At 37.6% G+C, this 13,751-nt stretch overlaps 1 protein-coding gene and 1 long non-coding RNA gene across 2 annotated transcripts in view; one reads left to right on the forward strand and one right to left on the reverse strand.

The window, feature by feature from the left end:
* The window catches only part of SPON1 (spondin 1), a 414,385-nt gene that overhangs the window by 163,202 nt on the left and 237,432 nt on the right, over window positions 1-13,751 (reverse strand). The gene's annotated exons all lie outside the window — the stretch shown is intronic.
* Window positions 1-13,751, forward strand: part of LOC138149785 (uncharacterized) — a 93,293-nt gene that overhangs the window by 26,683 nt on the left and 52,859 nt on the right. The window lies entirely within an intron of this gene.

Here is a 13,751-nt window from a genome sequence, read left to right on the forward strand (position 1 = left end):
TTTTTTTTGCATTTTCTTTGTATCTCTAGTATTTAGCATGAAGCCTGTCACATCATCAGTACTTAATAAATGGTTGCTGACTGACAGGCTAAGTCCTAAATCCTGTGATCCTATGATCTGCTCACTATGCTCATCACTTCTGAATGTCCCCTTAGCCAGTCAACCAAAAGAAGGTATGGTTCCTCCTGCCACACTTTAGCTCCTGCTCATGCTCATCCGGCTCAGCTTCTCCAATAATGGTGGCAAACTGCTTTGTTTAAATGAATTTTTAAAGATCCCTAGCCCATAGTCTAACCACAGCCTAAACCCTAAGTCTTGCTCTTGTAAGTTGTAACAAGTAAGCAGGCTGCCCACTGTCTTCAGATCAATACTCTCTGAAATAGCCTTGCTTCAAAGTTAATAGACTTTTGATTTTCTTTCTGTGCTTATTGATTAATTAAGCAGACTTTTGAATAATAAGATAAATTAAGAAGTAATGAAACCAGGTTCTACAGGGAAATGGGCTGGAAATAGGAATCCTAGTCAAATGTTTAAACATTATTTCTTGTGCCAATGTGGAAGGAATTCAATGCAATGGAATACACCATGGATAATCTTCACTGATAGGAGGATGCCCATTAGACCTTTCAACTAACTAAAGGGGCTACTGTGGGCTTTGGTGCAAATTCACACAATTTGGAGGCATTTAAAAGGGCTCTTAGAGGTCATCTACTCTGACCTGTACCTGAATAAGAACCCTCTTGACAACATTTCTGTTCTCCGCTTTACAACTGATCCCCAGCAAAGAGGAATCCACTACTTTTTGACACAACCCATTTTGCTCTTTAGAGAGCTCTAATTCTGTTAGAAAGATTTTACTTCTATTGCACCAAAATCTGCCTCTCTGAAACTCCTACCCACTGCTCTCAGTTCTGTCTGGGAGGCAAAGTAGAGCAAATCTAATTGGTCTCTCACATGATAGCCCTTCAAATATCTGGACAGCTTTCATGTTCCTTTAACTGATCCTTCTATAGCATGGTCTTCAGTCTCAGTATCCTAGAGGCTCATCTATGAACCCCCTCCAGTTTGTTAATATCCTTCCCAAACTGTGGTCCCTAGAATCAAACACAATATTTTAGATGTGTCTGACAAAAGTATAATCTCCCTCTTTATGGGTACGAGTACCATTAATACAGTTTTCTTTCTTTCTCTCTCTCTCTCTCTCTTTCTTTCTTTTCTTTCTTTGTCTTCCTTCCTTCCTTTCTTCCTTCCTTCCCTCTCTCCCCTTCCCTTCTTTCCTCCCTCTCTGATTTCTCTCATTCTTTCTTTTTATTCTCTTTTTCTTTTGCTCTTTTTCTTTCTTATCTTTCTTTTTCTTACTTTCTTATTACATTGATGACATATTAAACTTACAGTCTACTAAAATACTCAGATAATTTTTTTATTCACAAAACCATTTGTCTAGTGATGCCAACCCAATATGTACTTATGCAAATTATTTTGGCCCAAATATTAGAACTTTACAGTTCTAATACTGATATTGATAATTGTTTAATAATAATAACCATATACAATAATAATACTTGTATAATAATAATATTGATATTATCTTTTATTTTATTCAGAACTCTGCTGTATTCCATCAATGTCTTTTTGAATTTCTTTCACCATTAATGTTACCCGCAGCACTTAACTTTGCAACTCATTGAATGCCCATGTCCAAAGACATTTTAGTCAATTTTACATAATTAGTCAATTAATGTTAGTCTGAAGGAAAGACTTCAGTGGTATCCCCTAGGTGACTTTGTTTTCACTGGTTCTTGAAACCAATGACTCGCACACTGTAGGCATTTAATATTTATTGAAATAAATTAGCTATCCCTTATGTCTTTGTGTCATCTGAAAATTTGATAAGTGTTGTCTGCTGACAAGTCATTATTAAAAGTGATTTTAAAAAAGAACCAGTCTTGATACTGAGTGAAGTGAGCAGAGCCAGGAGAACATTGTACATAGTAACAGCCATATTGGGCAATGACTGACTTTGATGGACTTAGCTCTTCTCAGCAATGCAAGGACCCAAAACAACTCCAAGAGACTCATGATAGAAAATGCCATCCACATCCAGACAAAGAAATATAGAGTCTGAATGAAGATCAAAGAATACTATTTGCTCTCTTTTTTTAGTTGGTTTTGTTTTTTCTTCCTCATGGTTCTTCCCATATGTTCTAATTCTTCTACACAGCATGACTAATGTGAAAATGTTTAATAAGAACATTTACATAAAGCCTATATCAGATTAAATGCTGTCTTGGGGAGATGGGAGAGAAGGGAGGGAGAGAAAATTTAAAACTTATGGAAGCAAAAGTTGAAAGCTAACTAAAAAATAAATTAATTAATTTGATAAAAAGAACCAGTTTAACCTAGGAAATACCACTTAAGACTTCTCTCCAGAGAGATATCAGTCAATTACTCTTTGGGTTCAGGCATTTGATGAGTTAAAAATTCACTTAACAGCACAATTTTGCAGTTCACATCTCTCAGTCTAAACCCTTAGGGTATTATGAAAGACTGTGTCAAATGTACACTAAAACCAGGTGTGCTATGCCTATGGCATTTCCTTAAACTATCAACCTAGTAACCTTATCAAAAATGGAAATGAGATTAGTGTGGCATGACCTATTCTTGATGAAGTCATGCTGGTTCTTAGCAATCACTGCTTTTCTTTTGGTCATAAACCATCACTTAAAATAAGTTCCAGAAAATTAACCAAAGGCAAACTCACTGACCTATCCTTAAAATAACTTATCCATTTTCCTTTGCTGAAAATCAAACCATTTGCTTATCTCTAGTCCACTAGCACCTTTCCTATTTATCCAACATGATTTTCTGACTTATACTCACTGAATTAAGCTAGGTCTTCTCATTTATGTTGGATTCATATTGATATTATCTGTTATTGCCACAGGAATCCTATGTACTTTTAAAAAAATCTCTAAAATTCATTGTCTCTAAATCTAAAATATACACATTATGTCTGGGTTTAACCACTCTATCTCTCGTGACCATTCAAATGGAAAGATCACTTGATCTCAAGGTTCTCACCATTTCTTTTTTGTTGTTGCTTTTTGAAGCGCAATTGGGGTTAAGTGACTTGTCCAAGGTCACACGGCTAGCTTTTGTGTTAAGTGTCTGAGGCCGGATTTGAACTCAGGTCCTCCTGACTCCAGAGCTGGTGCTCTATTTACTGTGCCACCTAGCCACCCTGGTAACAATTTTCTCCTTATTGGTCAGCATCAGGTCCAGAAGAGCAATTCCTCTTGTTGTTGATTCCTTCTTTGTAGAATGAAATTATCATTACAAAAAGGTATATATTCATCAGATTTTCTGCCTTCCAGATGATAAGAGTTACTGTCGTTCTCTAGGGAGTTGAGAACTTCCATCAATACACATCTCTGTGCCATATCTCTAATCTGTTTCATCTATATCCTCTTTCTGACTAGGCAGTCTGTTGACTACTCTTGAGTTGGAGACAGGAAGTCCTGCATTCAGTTCTAGCCTTAGATACTTTCTAGGTGTGTTACCCATGGCAAATCCCTTAACTTTTCCAAGCCAGTGTGTTTTCATCTGTAAAATAGAAAATTTTTCTATTTTTCTAAAATAGAAAAAATAGCATATAAACTTCCAGGTTTGTTTTGAAGACAAAATGAGATAATGAGGGTAAAGTACTTGGCCAACCTTCAGGTGTTATGTAATGCTAGCTATTCTCATTTAGAGCTTGGTGGTACAGTAGATACAGTGCTGGGCATTGTGTCAGGGAGTTCAAATCTGGTTTCAAAAACCTACTATGTGTAGAATCCTGAGCAAGTCATTTAACTACTTCATCCCTCAGTTTCCTCAACTATATAATAGGGATTAATAATAAGAGCTAGCTCAAAGAACTGTTGTGAGAATCAACAGAGATAATGTTTGTAAAGTCCTTAGCACAGCACATGACACGCAGCAGATGCTTAATATATACTTCTTTTCTTCCCTCTCCCCCTTAAAACAATATAACTGCTGTTTCTCATTCTGATGATCTTCACCAAATACTCACCATTACTAGATGGGAAAATGCTTTCCCATTTAATTTTTGGGTTAATTTCCAAGAACATAAGTACATATTCCTGATAGACTCTCCTCACCTTTTAGCCTCCATAACCACATTCCAGAAAAGAACTCCATCCTCAGAGGTGTCCATTGGCTCCAATTTACCTTAAATGCATATCACTGATATTTTCCCATAAAAATGTTTCCAGGTAAATTGACCTCTTTATTAAAAACAAACGATATGTCATGACAGGTTAATGGAGTTTGGAAGAATACTCCATTTCCAAACACTAGGCATATCTGCTACAGCTACTACTTTGAGAATGTTCTGAGATGCTAGAAGAAATGTGGTTCCCTTATGACTTATACTACCACAAACCTATGCCTCATTTATTAAATGCAAGAAAAAATATTTGTGAATTAAAAATGAATATGGCATTATGGAGTAAAAGAAGTATAGCCACAAATATTGTCTCACTGAATATCAGCCTTGAATGAACACTGAATGCTCATCAGTTGAGAACCCTGAAGCCTAGTTCCTTCATTCTCAAAGAAGACCATGACATCAGAAAACTCCTGCCATGACTTGCAAGTAAATTGGATTTAAGTGGGGGAAGGATGTGCAAAGTCACCAGCCTCACTTTTTCCTCTAGAGCCACCTGGGTCCAGTGGCCAGATACTGATCAGGACAAGTGGAGATGGTCCTGAAGTCTGGCTCTGCTTCATACATCAAGGTGTAGTAGCCCAGAAAAGCTTTGAGTTTTCTAGTCTCTGTCATTTCTGTAACAGGCTGTTTCTGCTTTAGACCAGCCCCCTCTACTTTCCTGGTCCTTCTACCATTACCCTTCTCAGTCATCTTGCTACTCTCTGAAAAATGCCTGATCTTCTTCTATATTACATAGTATGTAATGCTGGTAAGGGGGGACAACCCAGGATTAGAGAAAGCCTGGCATAATATGGATGCTGGATCCCAAAAGAACCTCTCAAACCTTTCTTCTCCTGACAAGTCCTCAAATTCATCTTACCCAAGGTCTAGCATCACCCCTGTCAAATAATTATCCTTATCCTCCTGAGTTCAAATCCTGACTCTACTCTAAAGTAATGGCCCTAAAGCCCTAGGATATGTATCTTTGAGGTACTTATAATTCTTTCTTGACCCCTTCCCTTTTTCCTCTCTTCTATTTCTTCCATCTGTGTGCTCCAACTAGTATTTCAAGTTAAACTCCTTCCCTTGTGTGAGGTAAAATACAACCAAAATAAAGGGTAATTGCTTTTAGCATTATTGGCTTATTTGCTTCTGTGTGAAATTCTCTGTGGAATTTACTAAGTTGCCCTCCCCCATAAAGTTGTTGTCATGACCTGGGACATATGGTAAAATAAAGAGTATTTACAGTTTATAGCTTCAGAACAGGTAAAGCGGTCTCAGAGTACCCAAGTGAATTAATGGCAGACCAAATAGAAGCGTAGGAGATATTGATATTCATGAAGCCTTAATTTAAAACTGAAAATAGAAATGGCAGATAAGTACTTAACTGTTTTTTTTTTTTTTACAATTCCTCAGTTTTCTCTGGGTGTCTGAATTGTGATTGAAAAGGCTAGAAATAGCATGGACTGCTGCTGAGAAGACAGAACTCTTCATTATATATCATATCACAGGGAATCATAGATGGTCTCCTTCTCCCCTTAATAGTTTTACTCTAAAGGTAGAGGGAAGAAATACTCATGTGAACCTCTGGGTCCTGCATCAACATGACTTTTGACAGATTTCATTAGTGAGCAGGTAGATAGAAGAAGAGAAAAGGAGGTGGGAGGAAGCAGCTCCTCCACATTAGAACAGCCCCCTAAGCAAGCAAATTCAACTGACCTGGTGCAATATGTCTGTAGCTGGTTTCCAATTAGTTCTAACTTAAATGAGTTCCCACTCTCTATCTGACCTCTGGGCTCTGGGCTCTTGGTAATACTTCTCAGATCTTTCTTGTCAGAAACCCTACACTCAGCTTCCAAGATTTTCCTCTAGCTTCACAGAATTAGGAGTTGAATTGGGAATCTCAGAGTTGAAAATCATCCTCAGAGGGCATCTAATCTCAAACAAACATGAACAAAGGGCCCCTCTACACCAGACACCAGGGTGCCTCATTCAGTCTTTGCTTGAACCCCTCCAGTGACAAGTTTATTACGTCCCAAAGTGGTCAATGCCTCTTCTCAATACCTCTAGTTATTAGGAAGGTCTTCCTTATGACAAGCCCAAAATGGCTTTTTTGCAATGTTTCCTTGGCCTTTGGGCAAAGATGAATAAGCAAGTCCTTCTTGCCCATGATAGCCTTTCACACATTTGAAGAGAGCTCTTGTGTTCCTCCAGTAAATCTTCCCTTCTCCAGACTAAACTCTCCCATGTTCTATAAGCAATCCTCTCCAGTTTGTCAGTGTCCTTGTCTAAAACAAATAGACTCAGGGCAGCTAGGTGGCACAGTGAATAGAGCACCAGCTCTGGAGTCAGGAGGACCTGAGTTCAAATCTGACCTCAGACACTTAACCCAAAAAACCAGCCATGTGATCTTGGGCAAGTCACTTAACCCCAATTGCCCTACCTTCCCCCTCCAAAAAGGCAAAAAAAAAAAAAAACCCACAAAAAAACCCCCAAAACAAATAGACCAACTCAACTGTGCCCACAAGGCTCCAGATGTGATTTGAGCAGGGTGGAGTACAACAATGCTCTTGACTCCCTCACCCTAGAGACTACCCATCTCTTCAGGAAGCCTAAGATTTGATTAATCTTCTATGGTTCCCATGGAAGACTACTGATTCACATTGAATTTATAGCCCACTAAAATTCCTATGCAAGGGTTCATTCTGGACCTGCAGTCCCTGAATTTGCTCTCAAATATGTGAGTATATGTGTTCCTACATAGTTGTATACATATATACATACACACATGTATATACAAACATATATATGCATGATAAAAATTCTGTGTATTTTATTCAGAATTTCATTCTTGAGAGCTTCCAATACCTCCAGGTGAACAGAGCTCAATTTTAACATAAAGTTCAAAGTCAAGATATAGGCTAGAAAAATGACCAAAGAACAACAATAACAGAAAAAAAGAATTTGACCATAAAACACTACTATAGTGGCAGGGAATACCAAAACATAAACCCAGAAGAAGACAATGTTGTGAAAACAATATAAACAAAGCCTCAAAGAAAAATGCTAATTGGACCCAAACCCAACAAGAATTCCTGGAAGAGTTAAAGAGATAAGAGTAGTAGAAGGAAATTTGGGGAAAGAATTCATAGTGATGCAAGAAAAGTATTAAAAGAGAATTAACAGCTTAGTAAAAGATGCACAAAAATACTAAAGGATCTTTTGTCAAATGGTAAAGGAGGCACAAAAATTCACTGAAGAAATGAACTCCTTAAAAAACAGAATTGGCCAAATGGAAAAAGATGCTCAAAATCTCACTGAAGAAAATAATTCTTTAAAAAATAGAATTGGACAAGTGGAGATCAATGAGACTTCTAGAAAAAAAATTTTAAAGAAGAAAATGTAAAATATCTTGTAAAATAACTGACCTGGAAAATAGATGGAAGAGAGATAATTTAAGAATTATTGAGCTACCTGAAAGCCATGATCAAAGAAGAAAAATGCCTAGAGACTATATTTTAAGAAATTATCACAAAAACTAATATCTTAGATCTAGAAAGAAAATAGGAATTGAAAGAGGTGCCAAAATGAAAATTTCTAGTAATGTCATAGCCAGATTCCAGAACTCCCAGGTCAAAGACAAAACATTTCAAACAGCCAAAAAGAAACAATTCAAATATCATGGAGTCACAGTCAGGATCACACAAGATTTAGTGGCTTCCACATTAATGGAGAGGAGGGCTTAGAATATGATATTCCAGAAGTCACAGGAGCTATGATTACAACCAAGAATCACCTATCCAGCAAAACTGAGTGTAATCCTTTGGCAGGGTGAGGGAATGAATATTTAATGAAATAGAGGACTTTCAAGCATTCTTGATAAGATCAGAGCTGAAAAGAAAATTTGACATTCAAACACAAGACTCAAGAGAAGCATAAAAAGATAACATTAAAAAATTATCATTTTTATATGGAACTTTATCATTAAAAGGCAAATAAAAGTAGTTTACATAGACAGAGAACACAAGTGTGAGTTAATTATGCTAGAATGGTCTCCAAAAACATGAAAGGGTGAGAAAGGGAGATGAGGAAAGGGAGAGGAACATTTTATCATGTTAAAATAATGCCCAAAGAAAAGCTTTTACAATGGAGTGGAAAATAGTAGTGGGTAAGGAACATTATCTATATTACAAAAATACATATAGCAGCTTTTTGTGTAGTGGCAAATAATTGGAAATTAGGGGGCACTGATCAATCAGAGAATGGCTGAAAAAGTACTATTGTGCTATGAGAACGGATGAGGGTGGTGTAGTTTCAGGAAAACACAGCAAGACCTATATGAACTGATGCAAAATAAAGTGAAAACCAGGAGATCATTGTGTACAGTAACAGCAATGTTGTAATGATGATCAACTGCAAAAGACTTGGCTACTCTGATCTAAGCAATGATTCAAAATCATTCCAAAGGATTGATGATGAAAAAGTGCTATCCACCTCTAGAGAGAAAATTGATCAACTCTGAGTACAAACTGAAGTATAATTTTCACACTTTATTTTTGTTGCTTTTTTTGGAAATACGGATGACATGGAAATGTTTTTGTGTGATTTCACATGTATAATTGATATCATATTGCTTGGCTTCTCTGGGGGTGGGTGAGGGAGTGGGAAGAAGGAAGAGAATTTGGAACTCAAAATTTAAAAGGAAAAGAATGTTTAAAGTAAATAATACATTTTAATTAAAAAAATTGAGTTTCTAATTTTCTCTTTTTCTCCCATGCCTCAGCCCTCCTTAAGAAGGCAATCAGTTTTATACTGCTTATACATGGGAAGTCATGAAAAACACATTTCTATACCAGTCATGTAACAAAATAAAACACAGACCAAAATACATCCCAAGAAAAATAAAGTTTAAAAAATATTCTTGAATCTGCATTCAGAATTCATCAGTTCTTTTCTCTATGGAGGTAGAGAGCATTTTTCATTACAAGTCCTTTGGAACTAACTTGGCTTATTGTCTTGATCAGACTAGCTCAGTCTTTCACAGTTGATCATTGTTACAATATTGCTGTTATTGTGTGCAATGTTTTCCTGGTTCTGCTCACTTCACTTTGTATGAGCTCATATATGTCTTCCCATGTTTTTCTGAAACCATCCTGACCATCCTTTCTTATAGCACAATAAAATTCCATGTTCATCCATTCTCCAAATGATGGGGATCACCTCAATTTCCAGTTCTTTGTTACCATAAAAAGAGCTGCTATAAATACTTTTTTGTACAAATACATCTTTTCCCCCCTTCTTCTCTCTCTTTGACATACAAACCTAGTAGTGGTATTTCTGGGTCAGAGAGTATGTGGAGTTTTGTAGAACGTTGGGCATAGTTCCAAACTGTTCTCTGGAATGGTCGGACTAGCTCACAACTCCACCCACAATGCATTACTGTCCCAGAAATTAAAATTTGGGGGCATGTCTGCTGCTAATCTTTCTACCCTATAGCAATCCTCTGTGATACCTAGGTTCCTGGAGAGATATGTGTGTACATATGACTATACACATGTGTATTATACATATGAGTGTACATGTATTGTTAACCTATGTGTATATGTATGTCTATGTGTATATATGCATACATGTGTGTATACATATCTCCAAATACATTCCTATCAGCCTTTCTAAGGTATACTTTCCAAACAATCATGAGGCCTCATGATCATATCCTAAACTGAGGGCTAGAAAACTAAATGCCATACTTAGAACCCATCAGCTTAATTAGCTGTTCACTTCCCAAATCTGTCTTTGCCCTAAATGTTCAGAAGTGATATAAGCATTACCTATGCCCTTCTGGTATTCAGTTTCTTGCTCAGAACTTCGTAATCCCTAGGGCTGCTTTCTAGGTTCTTTATAGCAGTATCTTCTGAGCCTTTGTGAATCACCAAAAGTCAATAGCTGTTATTAAGTCTGACAGATTTGGGGAGGTTTGCTGTCACAATTTGGGTATATGTCCTGATAAGAAAGAAGACCTCTGTCTTACTGTTATTGAGTCAGCAAATAAGGCGTTAGTGACTCTTCAGCAGAGTCACGAAGCATTGCTACTTGTCACTTTTTCCTCTAATCCTTCCTTACTGGATGATCTCCCAGCAGACAGACCCTATAAATCCACATGATTGTTTCTTGAAGCTACTTTTCCTTTAGAAAATCCAGCTCCATTCCTTTTAGAGAAGAGACGCATAACTTGTTTCTTACCTCCGAGTATTCAGTGGCCATTTTTCTTCCCTCATGGCTTTGTGTGTTATCCTTCACTCTCTAATCTCTGGACACAGATCAGGATTCCTATCAGCTATTTCCCAATTGTCCTTCTTACCCCACCCCATCCTTTAGCACTTCATTCCCACCAATAACTTCAAGATTACAGCACCATTCCTTGATCCCCTTTACCTTCTCTTTCAGAAGGGGGACCAACCTGCACTTTAGGCTTAGAAAGTAGCCATTTGGCTATGGCACAATTTTTTTAATGCATGTGTGTGTGTATTCAGTTGTTTCTTCAGTCATGTCCAACACTTTGTGACCTCATTTGGTTTTCTTGGTAGAGATACTGGAGTGGCTTGCCATTTCTTTTGGCAGCTCAATTTACAGGTGAGGAAACTAAGGCCAAGAGGGTTAAGTGACTTTCCCAGGGTCACATAGCTAGTAAGTGTCTGAGGCCAGATTTGAAGTAAGGAAGTTGAGTCTTTCTGACTCTAGGCCAAGCACTGTGCCATCTTCCCACAAAATTCTTATTGCTGTCCAGATTTGCTAGAAATAAGATTCTAGGTCCTTTTTCATTTTTCTGTTAATCCTTCCCCTATAAAGCTGCATCCAAAGAGATGTTCTTTATATTATTCATTCTTCTATGAGACCCTTACCTTAGCATAAGATGTCAAAAGACCCCAGTCTTACCTGTGATAGTACATTTCAATTAACTGTTTAGAACCTCACTTCCATTTCCTAAGAATGTTAAAAACATTGATGGGGCGGGGGGGGGATTAATCAGAAAAACTAATTCTTCTAAAATATTTCTTAAAGTAAGTCTTTATGTTCTTGAGACGTGCCGCTTGGCACATGATGGTGGAAGATAACCAGGCCACACATGAGTGTCTGTGAGAAGGGCAGGAGAAGGGAAGACAAGGTTTCAGCATGACAGATGGTTTACAGCTTATGGACTTTTTCTTCTTCCTTTATTTATACTCATTCATCTTTGATCCAGGGGAAGAAAGGCAAGGTGAAATTTCCCTACCTTGGGAAAGTTCCCAAGTTCGGAGGTATAGCAACAGCCCGAGGCAGGTCAGAAGACAAAGACAAGGAGGGAAGGACCAGAAAGGCAACTTCAAAGTCACTAAAGAGTAAAGAGTTGACTAGTTATCCCATGCCAATCCACAGGGCAGTGGCAAGCAGCAACCTGCTGCTTAAATTTTACTTCTGGCAGTCTTAGAGAGGGCTAACCCTTTCTACCATTCTCCTTAATGTCAAAGTTGTTTTTGCAAAGTGTTTTGTAGGGACATGAATAGGGGGTAGAGTGATGCAGGAGAAATGATTGGAGGGGAATATTTTTTTTTATTTTCTTCTCAAAAAATCTGTCTGTATGTGCACCCAAGTGTGTAGAAAATAAGAGTGCATTTCCACACTGTATTAAGAGAACAGCACAGTATCAGTGATTAGGTAGTATCAGATTCAATAACTACCATTTGGGGGTAGTCCTGCAGAGCTAGAGACAAAATGAGTTCTTGGTGAAGAAATCTATTTATTTCCAACCCTCCTTTTTAACTGGCTTAACTCTTTACTGGGAGTTCTTTTTTTTTAGGCCTCACTTTCTCATGATCTATTCTCCTCAGCTTATTACATAAAGGTAAATTTAGGGATTCCCCCCTCTAAAAATAGATTCTTTCACCTTGAAAATATTTACTTTATTCTCAGATGGATTTCACTCAATGTTTTCATCCATCCACCCACTCACCCATTCATTTGAGAAATGGCCATTGAGCACTTGAGTACAAGGCCCCTTTGTCTTCACAACCGTTGATCCAAATTTATAGTAGAATGCACTAAGTGCTATCTAGATAAATGCTCAGGTCCCTCTATTTCTCCAATGGAATGTCATAACTATGGGGCTTTTGATGTGAATCCAACAGGAAGCAGACATGAGGAGCTGGCCAATAATAGATCATAATAATGAACCTTTATATTAAAAGAACACTTTCAACTCACATATATTAATCTCTTTTTATGTCCTTAATCAATGTTTGGGAACAGAATGTTTCTCAATTAAGGATAAAAAATCTCATAGCATTAGAAGTAGAGCTTTAAAGTTATGAAAGCTAGTCTGTAGCAGGGTTTGTTAAGGGGGGGGCATAGAATTTGTTTAAAGAACTGGCTGAGACTAAAGAAAAAAATCAAACAAAGGAGACCTTTCCATTCTTTATAAAATTAAAGTCCCAATCACAGGTAGAAGAGTGATGGTGGGCAAAGAGGATAGAATGAGGAAGGGGATGGGACAGAATGGGGTGAGGGAGGCTGTTGAGGTGACTAAGATGCCAAGTCTTAGAGGAAGAATTTAGAGGAAGAGGGCAGTGTGGGCTGTTCTGAATGATCAATTTTTAAAATCACATTTTATGACTTTCAAGGCACATATTCAACATGCTGTTAACACAGTCTTCCAAGCATAGGTCTTGGCAGGCCTGCTTTCAGGAAGAGATAGAACTCCATTGTAATTAGCAGCAACTGTAAGCATTCAGACAATTTATATGCTCAAGTACAAACCCTTTGTTCTCCTAAGAGAGATGATCAGCCCCTCCTATGATCTTATTTTACACTTCATTTGCTTTATAAATTCTTTCCTCAGCCCAGCCCAAGCTGAATGATCCCATCTTCCCAATGACTAACTGCAAATGATGGAAGTTTTATTTGATTTACAAAGATAGACTTTCCAGTCCAAAGAATTAAAGTATATCCAATGCTATACTCGTTGGAGGGACAGGAAGGAAGAGGAAAGATTATGTGCAAATAGGGAAAAGCCTCTCTTATTTCTAGAGAGGTCTTCTTTCATTCATAACCCCAAATAGAATCCTTTGCCATGATGGGCTCATTTCTTTAGAAGGTCGAGGTTCTTTTCAGATGGGGCCATAAATAACTATAGCTGTATCTCTGTTGCAGTGGGATGAAGAAAAATTTTAACAGAGTCTCCAATTGTTCCAGATTGCACTGTCAGACTCCAGGCTTCTATGACAGAATATTTTAACTAAATGCATCTTCCTTAAAAATGAAGGGGAGGCTAAGAACAAAAGAGGCAAAGTAAAGCTACGGAAGCTGGTAGGAGAGGAAAGAGGTTGCCTTTTTAATAGCAATATGTCCTCCATCTTTACTGATGAACTGTTAAGAAAACCCATTATCAACTTATCAACATCAAATATAGATAAAATAGGTACATGGTATTTCTGACCTTTTTACAGCATGGCATACTAGAGAGAATATTGAATTTGGAGTCAGAGAACCTGGATTTGAATCTAGG

This window comes from Petaurus breviceps, unplaced genomic scaffold (assembly GCF_028583685.1).
Source record: "Petaurus breviceps papuanus isolate PSGF00001 unplaced genomic scaffold, PetGlider_PUasm1.0 140, whole genome shotgun sequence".
Classification (NCBI taxonomy): Eukaryota; Metazoa; Chordata; class Mammalia; order Diprotodontia; family Petauridae; genus Petaurus; species Petaurus breviceps.